Raw genomic sequence first — 18,089 nt, forward strand, 5'->3', positions numbered from 1 at the left:
TCCCCACTGCCCCACCTTTTTTTTGTTGAATGTGGCTGGCTCTAGAGTAGTTCAATTTTAGAAAAAAATTCACTTTCACCACAGGGCGGTGCTGAGTCCCAGTATACCTTTTCCACTTTAGTTAAGCTGCATTTGGTAAAAATAATAATAACGTGATGTCTTGCTATACAAATACATTAAAGTTGTATTATTGATTTTCTCCTGGGAGTCGGGAAGATCAAAGTGCACTATGGCTGCACACTCGCTGCTTTTCTAAAGATAAGTCTTTGAAATGAATGCGATTTAAAAACATCATCATGCCTTTAAAAAAAAAAAAAAAAAAAAAAAAAAAAACCCTACCACGACTCTTGAAAATTCATTTGGTAACTTGCTTATTTTTTGGTTTAATTTGTGGATCATGACAGATTTTTCAAAGACATGGCTTAAAACGTGGGAGGGGATGGTTGGGAGGTTAAAAAAAAATTGTTCCCCCTCATGCCTGAGACAGCATACCAAGCAACCTGAGCCATCAGCTTATTGCAGGCAAATCTTCGCAAATCATTTGTCACGGTTTGGAGCTTGGAAATTGACAGTTTGCTTGAGGGGCCTGATTTCCACAGGGGTTTTCTCCTGTGCCATGCCACAGTGGAGCCTGGCAGAAACGTGGGTTTCTGGATTTCCAGGCCATGGGGAAAAGAGGGAGGTTCTTCCATGCCCCATCAACACCTGCTTGTCCACCTTTGCCAGTGTTTAGGGGCTGGCCGGAGTTGACATGCCGTGAACACAGAGTGCTGATGGTGATATCCCACAGTCTGAGGAACGGCAGTGCACCTCTGAGCCGCTTTCGGAGTGGCCCTTAACAAGCAAATCTTTCACAGAGCAGCCTCATGCACAGGTTTGACTGTAGCTTATAATGACAAGGATTGTGATTTGAGATCCCAGAAAAGGGTAAAAAAAAAATTCCACCAGCCATAGCTCTCATTATCACAGTTTCCCATATGTTCATAGGCACAGGGTTTTTTTTTTTGTTTGTGTTTTTGTTTTTTTATTTGTGCAATTCTTTGGTCTCCTTTGTGCTCCTCATGTTTCCCTCCCTGGGCTTGGCTGCTAGAGGCATGTGTACGTGTCTGTTTCGGGTGGAAGGGAAAGAGCCTCGCAGCATTTTTGCCTCTCTAAAATACGTTTTCCTCTTGTCATTCTCCTCTCTCATCTCTACCCTAGTTCTCATCTTAGAAACCAAGTCTCTGCTTTGCTAAAGGAGAGGAAATTCTGGATGAGACTTCTTTCTCTTCATTAAATGAAGTCCAAACTCCTTACATATGCAGGTGTAGGCTTTTTAAAAATCGAGGTTTCCTAGATGATTGTGAAGAGTTATTAAATGCTTCCAGAAGGAGGTGCAAAAGCATGATCTCCTTTCTGACTCTTAAACACGGCATTTTGCTGGTGATAATAAAAAAAAGGAAAGCACCTCCAACATCTCAGGAAATGGAGATTGGTGCGGGAGATAGGAGGATTAAAGGGGAGCCGGGGGAGAGGCAGAAAGGAGGCAGAAGAATGAGGCTTAATTGTATTAGTTTTGAAAAAGGTTTTCCATCTTCTCCACGGATAATTTTATTCCTGTAATGGCTGGGAAGATGGAAAACACAGCATCTGACAATCTTTTTTTATTAGCTGTTGCTTTTACACGATTCCACTTTCATTTGTTGAATACTCGCAGACCTTGACATTTCCAGCTTCTGTACACACGGCTCCAGGACTTTCCAATCGTCACATCCCTTTCCTTTCCCCACCATTTCCTTTAAGTTTAGAAATTGACAGTAAAAACCTGTTCGGGGGAAAGTTGGATAAGCTGCTGCATGATCCTTGACCACCCAAAACAGCTTAGAGTACAGTCCCGGGTGAGAGCAGGTTGAGATGGGGAGGCTGATGCCTGTGGCTGTTGGCCGAGTCGTGGTGTATCCAAGGGGCTGAGTGGAATCCTGCAGCCATCCACCTGTGGTAGCTGGTCAGCTTCCACCTTTCTACCTGTTGAGACTGGCAGGTAAGGAAAGCCTGCACAAAATCCAGACTCATTTTCAAGGAGGGAGAGACTTCTGGACCTTTTTGTCTGCAGTATTTATTTCATAGATGATTATTCTTAAGCATGGAAATCCCATTTTGTAGGGCTCCTGTGCTTTATAATCTTTCTGAGTAATTGTTCTTCACAGCCACACTGCAAGATCTAAGTAAGCAATATTGTTTCCATTTCCCTATAGAAAGCAGTGAGCTGTTGACACAGACAGGGGCCTTGTGAGGGTCTTATGGCACGTGAAGAAGCAGCCTGGACATTGAGTATGGTGTAACTGATGGCGTATGGGCACCAGAGCCCATGAGCCTTGGCTCCCACACAGCAATTCAGTCAGTGTGCCTCCTTTCAGCTCAGTTTCTCCATCTGTAAAATGGAGATGCTAATGCTTTCTGCCGGTAGTTAATGGGAGGATTAAGGAAAGTAACGCCTGTATAAGTGTTTGTGTGTGCTAGGCACCTGGCAAGTGCTGGCTCCTTCCCTGGTGCACAGCAGTACTGGGGGCTCTGTTTCATGTCACAGTGCTTCAGGTTTGGATTAATGGATGAGCATGTGTGCATGCACACGTATATGCATGCTGAGATGGATTTTTATCATTAACGGTGGCCTGACCCCAACACCTGCTCTCTGGGATGGGCAAGCCTTCTCTCTGGGCTGCATCAGACTTTTCTCTGATGGTCTTGCAGTATCCAGCAGACTGGGGCCATGCACTCCCCAGGTGTTTCCGCATATCTGACAGTGTCATAGAACAAGGTCTTTGTCCGTTTCTGTGGGCATCTTTGCATGGGACCCCTATTAACTTCAATAGGGATGGCACCATGTTTGAGAGCTCAAATAAGAGCCCCAGAGCCGGCAAATGAGACATAGGGTTTTATTTGCAGAAAAGTTACATACAGGGACAGTCCAGTGGCAGTGGGATCGACAGGAGAACCGCAAGGCCCCACGGCTGGCTGAGCAAGCGAACCACTACTCCCAAAGAGCATGTAGTTTCCATAGCATTTTCACTTAGCACTCTCCCTAACAGCTTCTACCTGGCAACCTTCATTTAAACCCAGGGGTGGCCAATCTTTTGGCTTCCTTAGGCCACCCTGGAAGAATTGTCTTGGACCACATAAAATACACTAACACTAATGATGGCTGATGAGCTAAAAAAAAAAAATCACAAAATCTCATAATGTTTTAAGAAAGTTTATGACTTTGTGTTGGGCCACGTTCAAAGCCTTCCTTGGCTGCATGCAACCTCTGGCTTATGGGTTGGACAAGCTTGATTTAACCCAAAACAAAGGGCCTCAATGCCCTGTACAGCTGTGTTCCATAGATTTTCACTTCACAAGGGCCGGTGATTCAGATGTTCCTTATAGATAAGGAATGGATCTCCGGGTTGGCCATTCCCAGATTCCTTAGCTCAGAACTCCAAACACACATTCAGGTGCATCTGCCATACTGGCATATGGACCAGGAACATGAGACCCTCAACTGCCTGTGCTGGCTTGAGTCATGGCTGCTGAACCCCTTGCCATCTTAGCTGTGCTCCCACCGCACACCTGGCTCCAGAGCCTTTGCTCACCTGCCACTTTGTAATTTTCTGCAGGAAGCAAAAGAACCAGGAGTGGGATTCACCCACACCGTGCCTGGATTCAGCTATTATGGGGCTAAGGGGGGACTTGTGCCTCTTCAGAACCAGCATACTTTATTGTCTTCTAGTAGAAACCTCGGTGCTGGGTGGCTCTGAAGGAGACCCTGAGAGCCCATAGAGTTGACCACTTGTGGCTGGCCAAGGCCTTGTCTTCTGCAGTCAACCATGGAGCTGAGTAGCGTGGTAGGGATGAGTAGGCTTTGGGGTCCAGCAGACCTCAGTTTACTTCTGCCTCAGTCATGTAAGCAGCCTTGTGACCCTGAGCATGTCATTACATTCTGTAGCCTCAGTTTCCTTATCTTTGAAATGAGGATTTAGGACTAACCTGCCAGCTGTTTTGGGGTGAGTGGTAGTTTGTGTAAAGCAACCATCAGAGTGCCTGACCTCAGTATCCAGTCCTCTTTCATGTTATTTCTGTCCTCTTCCTCCTCTTTAATAAATGCCCAGCCCTCATTTACTCCACATCAATTTAAGTCTGCTAAATGCCAGGCACAGAGATGGCTCAGACAGCTGTGGCTCCTGCCTTATGATATCCATAGTCAGGTTTGGGAGGGAAGGGAGATGCCGAGGATTAGGATGCCAGATGGGAGGATGCCCATATGCAGGCTTCCTGTGACTAGAGAACCTCTCAGCTCTGTAAAATGCTTCATCTCACTTTATCCAAACTCAGCAGCTATGAAGTGGAGAAGGTCTTTTTCAGGGTTAGTGTCAAAAACCGAGCCAGGAAGAAAGGGAGAAATGTATTCTTCCTGGACTTTGTCTCCTTTCCCCAGGATTGAAGTCTTCCTCCCTGCACCTTTCAGATGCCTCCCTGCCCTGCCTCTGAGCAGTCAGCCCTTTCCCCCATTGTATTCCCTGCTGCCAATCAAGTTTTCTTAAGAAAAGACCATCTTCTGATCCCGATAGCCCTGCAGTTTTCTCACTGACACTGCTCAATAGACGTGCCTATCCCAGGCACACTGGTCTCTGCCTTGAACCTTGATGTGTAGGGAAACACAAGCTACACAAAGTGTTTGGTGGAGGAATTAAATATAGGATTTCCACTTCACAAGGTCAGCAAACATGAAAAAAGCTCATCCTCAGTAAATATCAGGGAAATGCAAATTATAACCACAACATGATACTGTTACACACTTGGAAGAATGGCCAAAGTGGAAAAGACAGACAGCTCCAAGTGCTGACAAGGATGTGGTTTAACCTAAACTCCAAGACACCATTGGTGGGGTGTAAGTTGGTGTAGCCACTGTGGAATATCGATAGGCAGCATCTTTTAAAGCTGAACTTGGGTATGCCCCAGGACCCAGCATTCTGCACCCGGTGCAGATGTGCCCCCAGGTTCACCAGAAGAAAGACTGTGGAATGTCCATGGTAGTGTCATTCATGATAGTCCTGAAAATCAGGAGAGAGGCAAGTGCCAGTGGTATTCATGATAGAGCACTGCTGGCATGAAAGTGCGATGTCCACAGCTGCAGGTGCTGCTGCTGGAACTCCAGACACACTGCTGAGCAAAGGAACCGGCTAAGGAAGAGGACCTGCAAACTGTGTGATTCCATCTACAAAGGGGTGAAAGCAGCACAGCACATCTATGGTGTTAGCAACTGGGATAACGGTTACCCTGTGGGGGTAGCAGTGACTAGCAGGGGTCATGTGGTGGGGAGGTAAGGCTTCCTTTCATGACCTTGGTGTTAGTTATAGGTGTGTTCAGTTGCTGAGAGTTCATCTGGCTGTGCTCTCAGGAAAGAGTCAGCATGTGAGGCTTCATAAAAAGTAGGCTACAGCTGAGGAAGGCAGCCCAGCAGGAGTGTCCCATGGCCTCTGCTGCCCCTTGCTGCCAGGCACCCTCCTCGCTGGCCTGCAAGGCTCTGCTCAGGGCCTGCTTTCCAAATCTTAGGGACCTTACAGGCCTTGAACATCCTCTTCCAGGCCCTCCCAGGCCCATCTGTGTGTTTGTCTCACCTCCTTGTGCGACTGGAGGACAGACCAGTAGGGAGAGGCTACTTGCCTTATGGAGAGACACAGCCGGAATGCAGCAGGCCCGCTGCAAGCCCACATCTGTCTGCACCCGGCCCGCTGGGCTCTTGCCTCCTCTGAGTTCTGTAATTCTGAGTGCCTCCTCTTCTGACCGGGTTGCTCCATATCCATTCAGTCTAGTAGAGTTGCTAAAACCCTGTGTCAGGCGCTGTGAGACCTGGGGCATAGGCACAGGATGGGGGCTGGGTGTGGAGCTACACCTCACTGGAGTGCCCCATAGGCACTGCAGAATCACCTGCTGCTCCATCTTCTGTCCCCTGCTGAGGCTTGGTCCCTGTGCATATTCTAGCCCTTGCCACACTCTGTTTTGTTAGCGCCTGTGGCTGTCTGCTCTGCATCTGCGAGCACAGTCCTTGCTGGTCTGATTCATCAGGTGATTCATCGCCAAGAGCTGGGGATGCGGTGTCTGGCATAGAATAGGTGCACAGTAAATGTTTGCAGGAATAAAGAAGGGAACGTGTGTGTGTGCAATCAGGAAACAGTGACGCAGCAGGGTTCCAGAGGAGGAGGGAGCCTTTGCCCAGAAGGCTTCTCGGTGGGAGCTGTGTTTGGAGGGAGCGGGATGTCAGTGGGCCGCATGCAGGGCTGGTCGTGGAGAAACTGGGGCTTCTGGCTGGAGAGCTTGGCCCCAGCGAGGTGCTCTGTGGGAAGGGAGGCCACAGGTGGTGCAGCTGGGAAAACAGGCTGGCCTGAGAAAGAATAATGGTGCCATTAAGAGAAAGAGAAAATTTAGGTGAGCCACTACACTTGGGGAAGGTTGTGAGTTTAATTCTAGGCATGCACTTATGAGGCAGAGATGACCAGCAGATGATTGAGAAGTATCAGACAGGGAGTTCTGTGTCCTACAGAATGACAGTCACAATAATTTTGTGAGCATATGCTATGTGCCAGGCCGTCTTACACAAGTCATCGTGAATCCTTGCGGCAACCCTGTAAGGTAAATTATATTACACATGTTCTACAAATGCAAAAGCTGGGAAGCAGGCTGAAGCAGCTGCCAGAAGCTGTGCACGTGGCTGATAGATGAAGTCAGATCCGCGAGGCTCCAGAGCCCGCTCTTCTACCGCCACACGCTGCCTCCCATCGCCTCCCGCATCAGTGAGTGGAGAAGAGTCCAGGAAGAATGTGGTTGGCAGTGCCAAATGCTGCCTGTCAGAGACACTGAGGACAAAGTGAGGCCTCGCTTGTACTGACGTGAAGGCCCTGTGAGCTGTGTCAAGGGCGCACGTCCTGCATCGTAATGGAGACTGAAGCTGGATTCCATGTAGGGTTCAGGTTTCCTGGCACTGGAGAAGGAGGAGGTCTCCAGACACATGCTCAGTGAGGGGTGTGTCTCGTTGGTAGAGCCGCCACCTGCCTGCCGTGGCTCTGATGTGGCCAGCAGGTACTTCTGCGAGTGAGAGAGGCCTACACTTTGTCAGGCCCAGAGTCTGCACCAGAGATTCAGAGCAGGGCCCCCTACAGTGAGGATGTGAGTGTGAGAGGCCTATAGAGAGAAGCTGCCAGAGCCTGGGGATTCAGAGGGAACTGCTAACAATGACCTGAAAACAATACAGCAGGAAAGCTTCCCTGGGGGAAGAGGCCCACCTCCCACCGTCATGGGGAGCACTCTTTAACCTGCTGAGTGAGGGATCTGAGCCCAAGGGACTTTTGAAGAGTTTTGAATCAGAAAGTTTTTCATAAGGTTAGGCTAGAGAAGGGTACCGCCAACTGGTTAGCCCATTAACACCTTTTTTTAGTAATGGTACTGCCATAAAAGTTAATAATGGTACCACCACCTCCTTCTCCACCATCACCACCTCCCCTTCCCCCTCCATCACCACCTCCCCCTCCTCCACCATCATCACCTCCTCCTCCTCAACCACCACGACCTCCTCCTCCATCACCACCTCCCCCTTCTCCACCATCACCACCTCCTCCTCCACCACCACCACCACCTCCACCTCCACCATCACCACCTCCCCTCCACCATCACCACCTTCTCCACCCCCATCACCATCTCCTTCACCACCATCACCTCCTTCTCCTCCTCCTCTTCCACCATCACCTCCTCCTCCTCCTCCACCATCACCACCACCTCCTCCTCCACCAGCACCCCCATCACCACCTCCTTCTCCACCACCATCACCTCCTTCCCCCTCCACCATCACCACCTCCCCCTCATCCATCATCATCTCCTCCTCCACCATCACCTCCTTCTCCTCCATCTCCACCATCACCTCCTCCACCATCACCACCTCCTCCATCATCACCCCCTTCTCCTCCACTTCCACCACCACCTCTTTCACTTCCACGACCACCTCCTCCTCCTCCACTACCACCACCTCATCCTCCTCCACCACCACCTCATCCTCCTCATCCTCCTTCCCCACCTCCACCACCTCATCCTCCTCCACCTCTTCCATCACCACCACCTCATCCTCCTCTGCCACCTCCACCTCCACCACATCCTTCTCCCCCTCCTCCTCCTTCATCACCACCTCCACCATCACTACTACACCACCACCTCATCCTCCTCCTCCTCTTCCTGCTCCTCCTCCACCACCTCCACCATCATCACTGCCACCACCACCTCCTCCTCCACCACCACCACCAGCTGCACCATCACCACATCATTCTCCACCATCACCACCTCGTTCTCCACCATCACCTCCTCTTCCACCTCCACCACATCCTTCTCCTCCACCTCCACCTCCACCACCATCACCTTTTCCTCCTCCTCCTCCACCATCTTCTCCTCCACCACCACCTCCTCCTCCACCACCACCATCACCTCCTCCTCCACCACCATCACCTCCTACTCTACCACCATCACCTCCTCCTCCTCCACCATGACCTCCTCTTCCTACACCACCACCGTCACCTCCTACTCCACCGTCATCTCCTCCTCCTCCACCATCACCTCCTCTTCCTACACCACCACCATCACCTCCTCCTCTACCACCACCATCACCTCATCTCCACCATCATCTCCTCCTCCTCCTCCACCATCACCTCTTCCTCCTCCACCACCATCATCTCCTCCTCCACCTCTACCGCCACCTCCATCGCCACCTCCATCATCACTACTACCACCACCACCTTCTCTTCCTCCACCACCTCCACCACCACTACCTCCTACTTCATCACTACCTCCTCCTCCTCCTTTCCCACCACCTCCACTTCTCCTCCTCCTCTACCACCACCTCCATTTCCACCAACTCTACCTTGACATCTACGTTCAATTTTACCTCCTCTACTTGCAACCACCTCCATTACCAACTACACCTCTACCACTTCCACCTCTACCAACTGCTCCACCAAGCCCACTTCTGCCCCCACCACCATCACCACCACCATCTCTGTCATCATCTCCACCTCTGCAGCCTCCACCACCACCACCAGCACCGCCACCTCTACCCTCCACCACCAGCTTCGTTTCCAGTACCTACACTTTAACCAACTCCATCACCAACTTCGCCTTCACCACCATCTCTACCATCCTCCATAACCTCCTCCTCCACGTTCACTTGCACTTCTGCAACCTCTGCTTCTCCCTCTTCCTCCACCACCTCCACACCTTCACTGCCACCACCATTTTGATTGCTGCTGCCCCCTCTCCCACCACTACTACTATTATCACCTCCCTCACTGCCCCCACTTCCATTACCACCACATATTACCCTCTTTCCTGAGTCTACTCTGCGTACTGCTTCTGGTATGTTTGCTAAAAATGCGTTTCTTTACCTCAGTCTCATCTCCTACTTTGCAGAAATCCTCTCATATGTCACACTAATCTCTGAGGTGAGGGGAAGCAGAAACTGCAACCGCTCTTGCACACTAGAGAGGCTGTGGCCCTCCTGGGCCTTGCAGTCAGGCTTCTCTGGGGTAGATGTCTGAGCCAGGAACCCTGCTGAACTGGCTGCACACCTGCACTTTGCTAAGTACAGTGCCCAAGACCTGCCAGTTAGGTTTCCTGATGGTGGGGTTGGGGAGTGTGGCGAGAATCACAATGAAAATGAGGACACTGAGAGGTTAACAGTTGGCCTGAGCTGTTCAACCTCAGAGCCAAGATTTAATCAGGGCTTTCAGACTCTACTTCTGTAAAATAGGAATCATAGTAGTTCTGATCTCCTAGGGTGGTTTTGAGAATTAAATGAATTAATACAATATTGCTAACAGACTATACCTCTCTGTCTCCAAAGCTGGTTTTCTTGGTGCCCAGTAGTTAACATTTATTGAGTGGTCCCACTTGCAAAGCAGTAGTCAAGCACTTCACCTGCACTGACTCCTTTGACCTTGACAGTGACCCAGTGAGCTGATTGATAACAGTAATCACTGACTTTGCCTGTCTCTTTGCTGCAAAAGTGCCTGATGCGTTCTGAGTATGTCACAGGTACTAATTTGTTACAGCCTTGAACAAGCCTGTGAGGAAGGGACTCCTGTCATTCCCATTTTACAGATAAAGAAACAGGTTTGGAAATCTGTACCAGTTGTCACATGAATGATTTGGGACTGTAGGGAGCAGTCAGAATTTGCTGCCCGTAGACCTTGGCAGGCTAAATTCATGGGATCACTTATTCACCAGTTGACTGTACTGGGCCAGCCACTCAGAGGATTGTTTGAGTCTGTATTAAATCACCTACAAGGATCTTTACCCTAAGTGGAACAGTACGCCGAGCCTTTCTTTCCCTGTCCCCCAGACTTTTTGCCACATTTGCTCATCTCTCTGCCTTTTTTCTTTTGTTCTTAAGTACTTTCAAGCAAACCCCAGTGACCATGAAGTTTCCCCCTACATACTTCAATATGCATCTCTAAAAACTGTGGGCATTTTCTTACATAACTACAATGTTATTTTCTTGCCTCAGAGAATTGACATTAGTTTCTCTGATTTTCTCAAAATATTATCTTCCAGGAGTTTTGTTTTTTTGTTTTTAGTGTAAGTCAGGATCCACCAGAGCCACCGTGCTGCAGTGAGTTCTTAGGCATTTTGCCTGTCGTCTCCTACAGCAGACCCCAGCCTGGGTTTCATGCCAGTGCCTTGTTGCATACACTTAAGTTCTTATTCTCCTGTTCTCTTTCCCTGGTCCAGAGAAGTAAAGGTCAGTGCTGCAGGAAAAGCCAAATATATACCTTTAGGAGAGGTGAAATTGTCATGCAAGGCCAAGGGGTAATCTCATGGTTAAGTTGATGTTCACCGCTGCTGATTTATGTCATTTCCTCCATTGTTGTTGCTGGGGTCCTTTTAAGCACAGGCTGAATCAGTACCTCATCTTGAAGTGATTCCTACACCATAGCTGGCAGCAGCTACATGAATATGCAGCATTTCCTGCTCCAGTGTTATTGTATGTTGGTTTTTCCCCTAGCACATTAAGCCTGCTAAATAGGTACTTAAGGGTTGAAGAGCCAGAAGTGCCTGTCCATCATGTGTGTGGGTTACCACCTATCCCTGCTGGAAAAGACTGTTAAACAGATAATTTTAATGAAATGGGTACTCTAAGGCCTTTTCCTTTCCTTTCCTTTCTCAGCTCTTCCCTGTCCAGCCTTGATCCGCTCATTTGACCAGGAGAACCCCCTTGGTGTTTTTCTTTGCCCCTTGGCACTTGGGGATGGGGGCATGCTGAGAAAGGCAATCTGATATTAGCCATTGGCCTCTGCTGGGGCTGGCTATAAAACAGATGCTTGTGCCACCCCCACTCCACTGATGACCGAGTCCTGCCCACATCATTGAGCTAATGTCTCCCATGCTGTCTCTCTCCTCCCTCCATGATGGTGGCTCCTTGCTAATCTCTCATTTGAACTGAAGCTAAAACCTCCTCCACCTATGATCTGGCATCCACCTGTTGCAGGAAGACTCTATCTAGAGTTCATCAGTGGCTCTCACTGCATTCAGGAGAGAGCTGAGATTCCTTAGCTCTGCCTGCAGGGCTCTGTGATCTGGGCCCTGCCTCTGGCTCCAGGCCCTATTCCAGTCACACCTGTCCAGCAGCAGCATCTGTCCCTGGAGAGTAAGGTCACCTGGCAAGCCCTGCCTACCTTGGAAGCCTTTTCTGATCACTTCCCATCGCCCCTTCTTTGTAGGGCTGCCACATGTGGTGGCATAACCTAACTCACTTTCCCCCTACAGAGTCCAGTTCAGGTCCTGGTCAACACCTGACAAACATACAGCAACTCTGCAGTCAGGACAGATGGCATCAGAGACCAGCCAGTGGCAGAGCCTGGGCTGAGGTGGATGGATGTAGATGGAGCTCCTCTCTGAGTGTAACTGAGTGTTGCTTGGTGCCAGCAGGGGAGCCAGACCCTCTCAATCCTAAAAACTCTGCCCTGGTACTTGTGTCGTGGGAATTACCCAACCATCTGCTTGGAGCTTACCCAGCAATGGGGCAGCATTGCATTTTTGGAAAAAAAAAAAAAAAATTGCTTATACTTGTCTTAGGTAACACATGTTCATGTAGGAAAAAAACAAACAAACAATGCAGATAATCCCAAAGAATAGGATGAAATTGACCAAATCAGTTCACCTAGAGAGGTAACCATTATAAATCTCTTGGTGTATACATGCCTAGACTGGCTTCTGCTGTGGTAATATTTGTAATGTTGTAATATTTGCAAAAATGGAATTGTAACCATACATGCCATTTGGCAACCTTTTAAAAACGCAGTCTGTTTTGAACCCTCTTTCCGCATCAAATCTATGTGGATGTACCATAATTTGCTCCACCAGTCCCCTATAATTGTGCTGTTAAGTTACTTTAGGCTTTTACTATTAGGAAAAAACCAGATTACTTTGAAAAACTTTCTAGCTGCCTGAACTTGTTTTCTTAAGAGAAATAGATGAAGAATTGTGGTTACTAGGCTATAGACCCTGCACATCATAAGGCTTTTGGTTGCCAGATTGCCTTGCATAGGGGCTGTAGCAGCTCTCACTCCACCAGTGGCATGTGACAGTGCCAGTCTCGCGAGCTTTCATCAGCATTGGGTTGTTTCCTTTTCACTTTTTAAGTTAATTACTCATATAATGCACATTTCCAAAAAGTTAAAAAAACACTGTGAAAGCATGCAAAGTATGGCTCCTCATCTCCAGAACTAACTACTAACTAACTGTGTATTCTTCCGTACATTTTAAGTAACATTATTTGTGTGAATAATACAAACATAGTTTGTTTTAACAAATAGGCTCACAGTTTATTATTTCATAGGTTAATTTTGTAACTTGCACACAACAGTACATCTGGGACAATTTTGCATATCAAGTCTCTTTGCACACCAGTCTCCTTTTTTTTTTTTTTTTTTTTTGATGACTGTGTGATAGGGATTACCATTATTTAATCATTTCCTGTGGATGGACATTTATGATTATTTTTATCTTTTACAATTAATTTCAATGGATACATCCAAACTTCTCTTCAAAAATATGTACCAACAAAAAGTGTTTCGGAGTTCCTTGGCCCACACCTATACCATCACAGCATGGTGATGGCACAAAATTTTGCATATAATTATTAATATGGCTGAGCATCTTTTCATAAGTTTATTGGGCCTTCATATTTCTTCTTTTGAGACTTGCCTCTAAATATCATTTGGCTAGTTTTCTGTTAGGCAGTTTGTCTTTTTCTAATTAATTTATAGGACTTCTTTATATAATGTGAATTATTAACCTCTAGTTATTTATTGTTACTCTGTTTTCCTGATCTGTTGGTTTAATTTTATAGATACTACTTTTGGCATTTAGATATTTAAAATCTGTTTAATTTATTATAATTTAAAAGCTGCCCCTTCCCTATTTTCGTCTTTTTTTAAGTTTGTCAATTTGATGGACAAAAAATTGTGTTTTGGATCTGTACTTATTTATTACTAATAAAGCAATCACATTTGTTGCTTTCTGAAATCCTGTTTTATTCATTCTAATCATTGTTGGAATATCCCGTTAGAAGGCACTTTCAAGATGTTTTCCGGTTGTCTTCCCAGCTGGCGATGGCTTAGCTGCTGACTAGAAGCTCCCAGGTTGGAAAAGCATGGGCTTTGGGTTCATCCCTGGGTCAGACTCCTGTCCTCAGCACTTGCTAACTGCATTAGTTAACTTTCCTGAGCCTCAATTCCTCATTTTTAATGGACCTTACTGGAGTGTTGCTAAGTGTTCCCTGAGATAATATATGAACATGGCTACTAGAATGTATAGAGAGATACTCAGTCACTTCTTCCTGCTGAGGTGGTTCCTCTCATTAGTGGACACTCATAGTTGTTCTTTATGTTGGATTAAGCTCCGTGTTCCAGTATAAAATTAGGACCCGTTGCTTCTACTCCCACCCCGCGGAGTCACTGTGGCTGTTACAGAGCCACACAGTACCTACCTGCAGCCTCCTGTATGTGTGGAGGTTGGGGAGTTAAGGGCTGACTTTGGTTTTTTTTCCCCTAAACCATTCTCCCAGTTCTTTCAGGCACTCTTTGCGAGAAGTGATCCGATACTTCTCCTTTTGGTTTTGTCTCCATCCTTCATGTCCTGGTGCCTGGGTGGGGTTGGATGGCACTGTGCTGTGCCTGCTTGTGAGGTGCTGTCTTCCACAGCACATCCTGGGGCTTCCAGTCCTCAGCACAGCTCCCTCGGGCCACCTTAGTATGCACACTGGGAAGCCACACTCCCACATTCTGCATATGGCTAGTGTTTTTGGACTTGAGCACAGGGACTTCACAATGCCTGTTAATTTTCATCTCTTAGAATAGACAAAAGGTGATGACATAGGTCTGGCCTGACCTGTTCTCCAGCAGCCTGGGCTGGGCTGGCTTCTGGGGGCTGCATTTCTGGACCATAAAGTTCTGCCGGGGATCTATGTCCAGTTCACCAATCTGTAGTTTGCAAAGCATCTGCCTTCTCTCCCCTTTGCTGAATTGGACATTGTCTTGTCTTGGGCATCTTCCCATTTTGTCTGAATTCTCGAGAGTGCCTGCAGCGAGCAAGTCTCTTTAGTGAGTGAATTCTGCGCTGAGCTGTGATTCATCTGGGTCAGGAGATTTGGATTCATTTAGTGTGACTAGATGTTCTCTCACAATCTCTTCCCTGACATGCGTTCCAATTCCCTCATATCAGCATTTGATTCACCCTTTTCAGTCTGAAGATTGTTCTCCTTGATAGAAAATGGGAGTTTAGTAGCTCTTTCTCTCTATCATCTGTTAACTGAACACCTTTCACCCCAATATGGGCCTATCCCTTCTTCTTTCTATCACTCCTAATCCAATTTTAAAAGCCCTTTCTTGGTCCTTAACGTTTTCCAAAAGGATCAGTATGTCTGCGCCTCAGCTCTCCTGACCCCATTCTTAGAGGCCTGGGCCACTCGGTCTTGTTCCTGGTTGGTTCCCTGCCCTTCCTGCACTGTTAGGCGTGGGTGCTTCTGCAAAAGCTTCCTCCACAGCGACATTGAGGCCCTTAGGTCAGGGATTCTCAGGGGTTTCATTCCTAGAAGCACATGATAGAAACCACCTCTGTGTTCATCAAATTGTAGGTCTCCCTCTCCCCAGGATGACGTGTTCCTTCAGGAGAGCTCTGTCCCCACCCTATGAGTAGCGAGCCTGGCAAGGTCATGATTTTTAGGCTCGTCGGAGTTGAGGACAGCTTATGCTCTTCCCCGTTTTTGTTTTGTTTTGTTTTTGAGACAGAGTCTTGCTCTGTCGCCCAGGCTGGAGTGCAGTGGCATGATCTTGGCTCACTGCAACCTCTGCCTCCCAGGTTCAGCCATTCTCCTGCCTCAACCTCCCGAGTAGCTGGGACTACAGACACGTGCCACCACACCTGGCTAATGTTTCGTATTTTCAGTAGAGATGGGGTTTCACCGTGTTAGCCAGGATGGTCTCAATCTCCTGACCTCATGATCCGCCTGCCTCGGCCTGCCAAAGTGCTGGGATTACAGGCCTGAACCACCGTGCCCGGCCTCCTCTTCCCCTTTTAAAGATCATCCATCATTGTATTTCTCAGAAATTTGTTTTTAAAGACTCTTACCTCTCTTATGTCTTCCCCTTACGGTATGGTGGCTCTCAACCAGAGGTGCTTTTGTCTTTCAAGGGCCATTTGGCAACATCTGGAGACATATTTGGTTGTCATGACTGAGGGAAGGATGCTGTTGACATCTATCTACTGGGTAAGGGCCTGGGATGCAGCTCTCTACCCTACAGTGCCCAGGACAGCCCCTCACAGCAAGGAATTAGCACAAAATGTTGACAGTGCCAGGTATCGTGTGGCACCAGCCTATAGACTCAGCTTCTTGGGAGGCTGACATGGGAGAATTGCTTAAGCCCAGGCGTTTGAGTCTAGCCTGAGCAACATTGTGAGACTCTGCTCTATTTTTTTATAAGTGCCAAGATGAAGAGATCCTGTTTGGGCCAACTTTGTATGCCTCATAATCACCTGAAGTGCTCGCTAAAAATTGCAGATTTCCACTGCAGAGTCCTAGTCTAGGCTCGGGCTCAAGAATCTGCATTTGGATGAGCATGCACAGGTAATGTGTACATGGACAGTTTAGGGCTCACCTTCAAGAAACACTGTTTAGAATCTTAGGTTAGAAGCGGCATTCCTTGCACTCTTTCTTCCTGGCGTGAGGGCTCCACAGGCTCCAGGCATAGAACCTTCCTTGCCTGAGCTGCCAGAAGCACTGAATTCACAGGCTTGCTCTCTCCTGGGCTGGTCTCAGCTCCTGCACCTTGCTTCCCTGGAGAGCCCCGGTTTTCATCCCTATCTTTTAGAACCAAGGGGCAAAACAGGATGTTCTCCAGGTGAGTAACAGTTGAGGACCCTGCCCTGCTGCTCCTTCCCTGGGCTGTGGTCTGCAGAGACAGGGACACTGCTGATTTCCCCCGTTTCTCACTGCAGTTTTTCTCTGCTGTGGTCTAAGGCAAGTTGTGTTTACGCAAGTTTCAGAGTCTCAACACAGGAATGTACTTTTTTAACAGGGGCTACTGTCCCTCTACCTTCTGGTCAGCACTGTGCAAAATATCTACAGTCCTGGGACAGCTGCTCTTGCTACTTCCTTGAACACGGCTGGTTGTAAATATCCACCATCATGTGAACACTTGTATGTTTCCAGTAGGCATTCCTCATCACATCGAACATCCTGGTTTGCAAAGTGTTTTAGTATATTCAAAGAATAAGTGGAGGCCATGTAAGCCCCTCATCTCTCTAGATGAGGAATAGTGATAGTGCTGGAGCTGGGAAAAGACCATAGGCCTATTTACTCTTCCTGTGTTGCCTGAATGAGACCTGGTGGTTGCTCAAGTGCAGTGAGTAGAAGGTTTGTCTTTTTTTCCCCCTTTCTCCTGAAGCTCTCTCTCCCTGCCTTGCCTTATTTGTTCATTCTTTCAAGTCCATTATTCAGTGCACGCCTCACCAATATCACCAGTGGTGTTGGCAGAGTAAGAGCTGAGGAGGGAAGACTTCATTGTCTGAGGTCAGAAATACTCCAAGTGCATGAGTTTCCTGTCCTCCCCTATGGCTGTTGATTCAGGATGTGAGATGCCAGTTCAGCTAAGGTTGGTTCAGGTTGGTCAGCCAAAGGAACCTAATCCACAGGGCTGGGGCTGGCTGGAGTGCCGTGATAAGAACTTCTGCAGCTTCTGTGGCCTCTGCAGCACCTGCCAGGCATCTCCACTGAGCAGGCAGGATGGCTTCTCCCAGAGGTCTGTGGCCTTGACATTCTCTTCCACCTGCATGCAGGGACCAGCCATGGCTCCCTTTTGTTGAGTGCTTATGTACCAGGCACTTCACCAGGGGCTTTATCTCTCGTCACACACAGGTCTAGTAATTAGATGCAGGTATTCCCACTGTACCAATGGGAACCTGGGCCTCAGAGAGTATGTAGCTTGCTCAAGGCCACACAGCTTGTTAAGTGGTAGAAGCGGGATTTAAACCTGAGGTAGGCTGGCTTCACATCTCTACCCTTGCCTCCATTGTTGAAGCTGTGATTTGTCTTTTGAAAGGGTGGGAAGATTTCCTTTCAGAAATGGAGATGGCTCCTGCCCCACAGAACCCAGCTCGCTGCTCTGATGGCTCTGGATCCCGGGCCAGGTCGGGTCCCCTCCAGACAGTCTGCTTCCATGTCACTTATGAAGTGCCATCCCAGGAACTCATGACACCTCAGGACTGTCCTTCTCAAGGCTGCTCATGGAATTTAGCTCCTCTGTGTGCCTTACCACTTTACTCTAGGTGTAACACCAGGTGTTTAAAAAGTGTTTCCTTTCAGCCGTATTCCTGTTCTCAGGACCAGTTAAAAGTGTTCATAGTAAAGTATAACCTGAAAGATGCCTTAGGAATAAGAGTGGATCGATTAATTTAGGAGGAGAACATTGCACGTGCCAGTGTGGAGAGCATAGGCCAGACTAGATGGAGCTGGCCAATGTCCGGGCAGAGACAGGGCA

General features: G+C 48.0%; 1 protein-coding gene across 4 annotated transcripts in view; it reads left to right on the forward strand.

The window, feature by feature from the left end:
* Positions 1-18,089, forward strand: part of CHCHD6 (coiled-coil-helix-coiled-coil-helix domain containing 6) — a 238,825-nt gene that overhangs the window by 135,471 nt on the left and 85,265 nt on the right. The window lies entirely within an intron of this gene.

Source organism: Chlorocebus sabaeus, chromosome 22 (genome assembly GCF_047675955.1).
Source record: "Chlorocebus sabaeus isolate Y175 chromosome 22, mChlSab1.0.hap1, whole genome shotgun sequence".
Taxonomy (NCBI): Eukaryota; Metazoa; Chordata; class Mammalia; order Primates; family Cercopithecidae; genus Chlorocebus; species Chlorocebus sabaeus.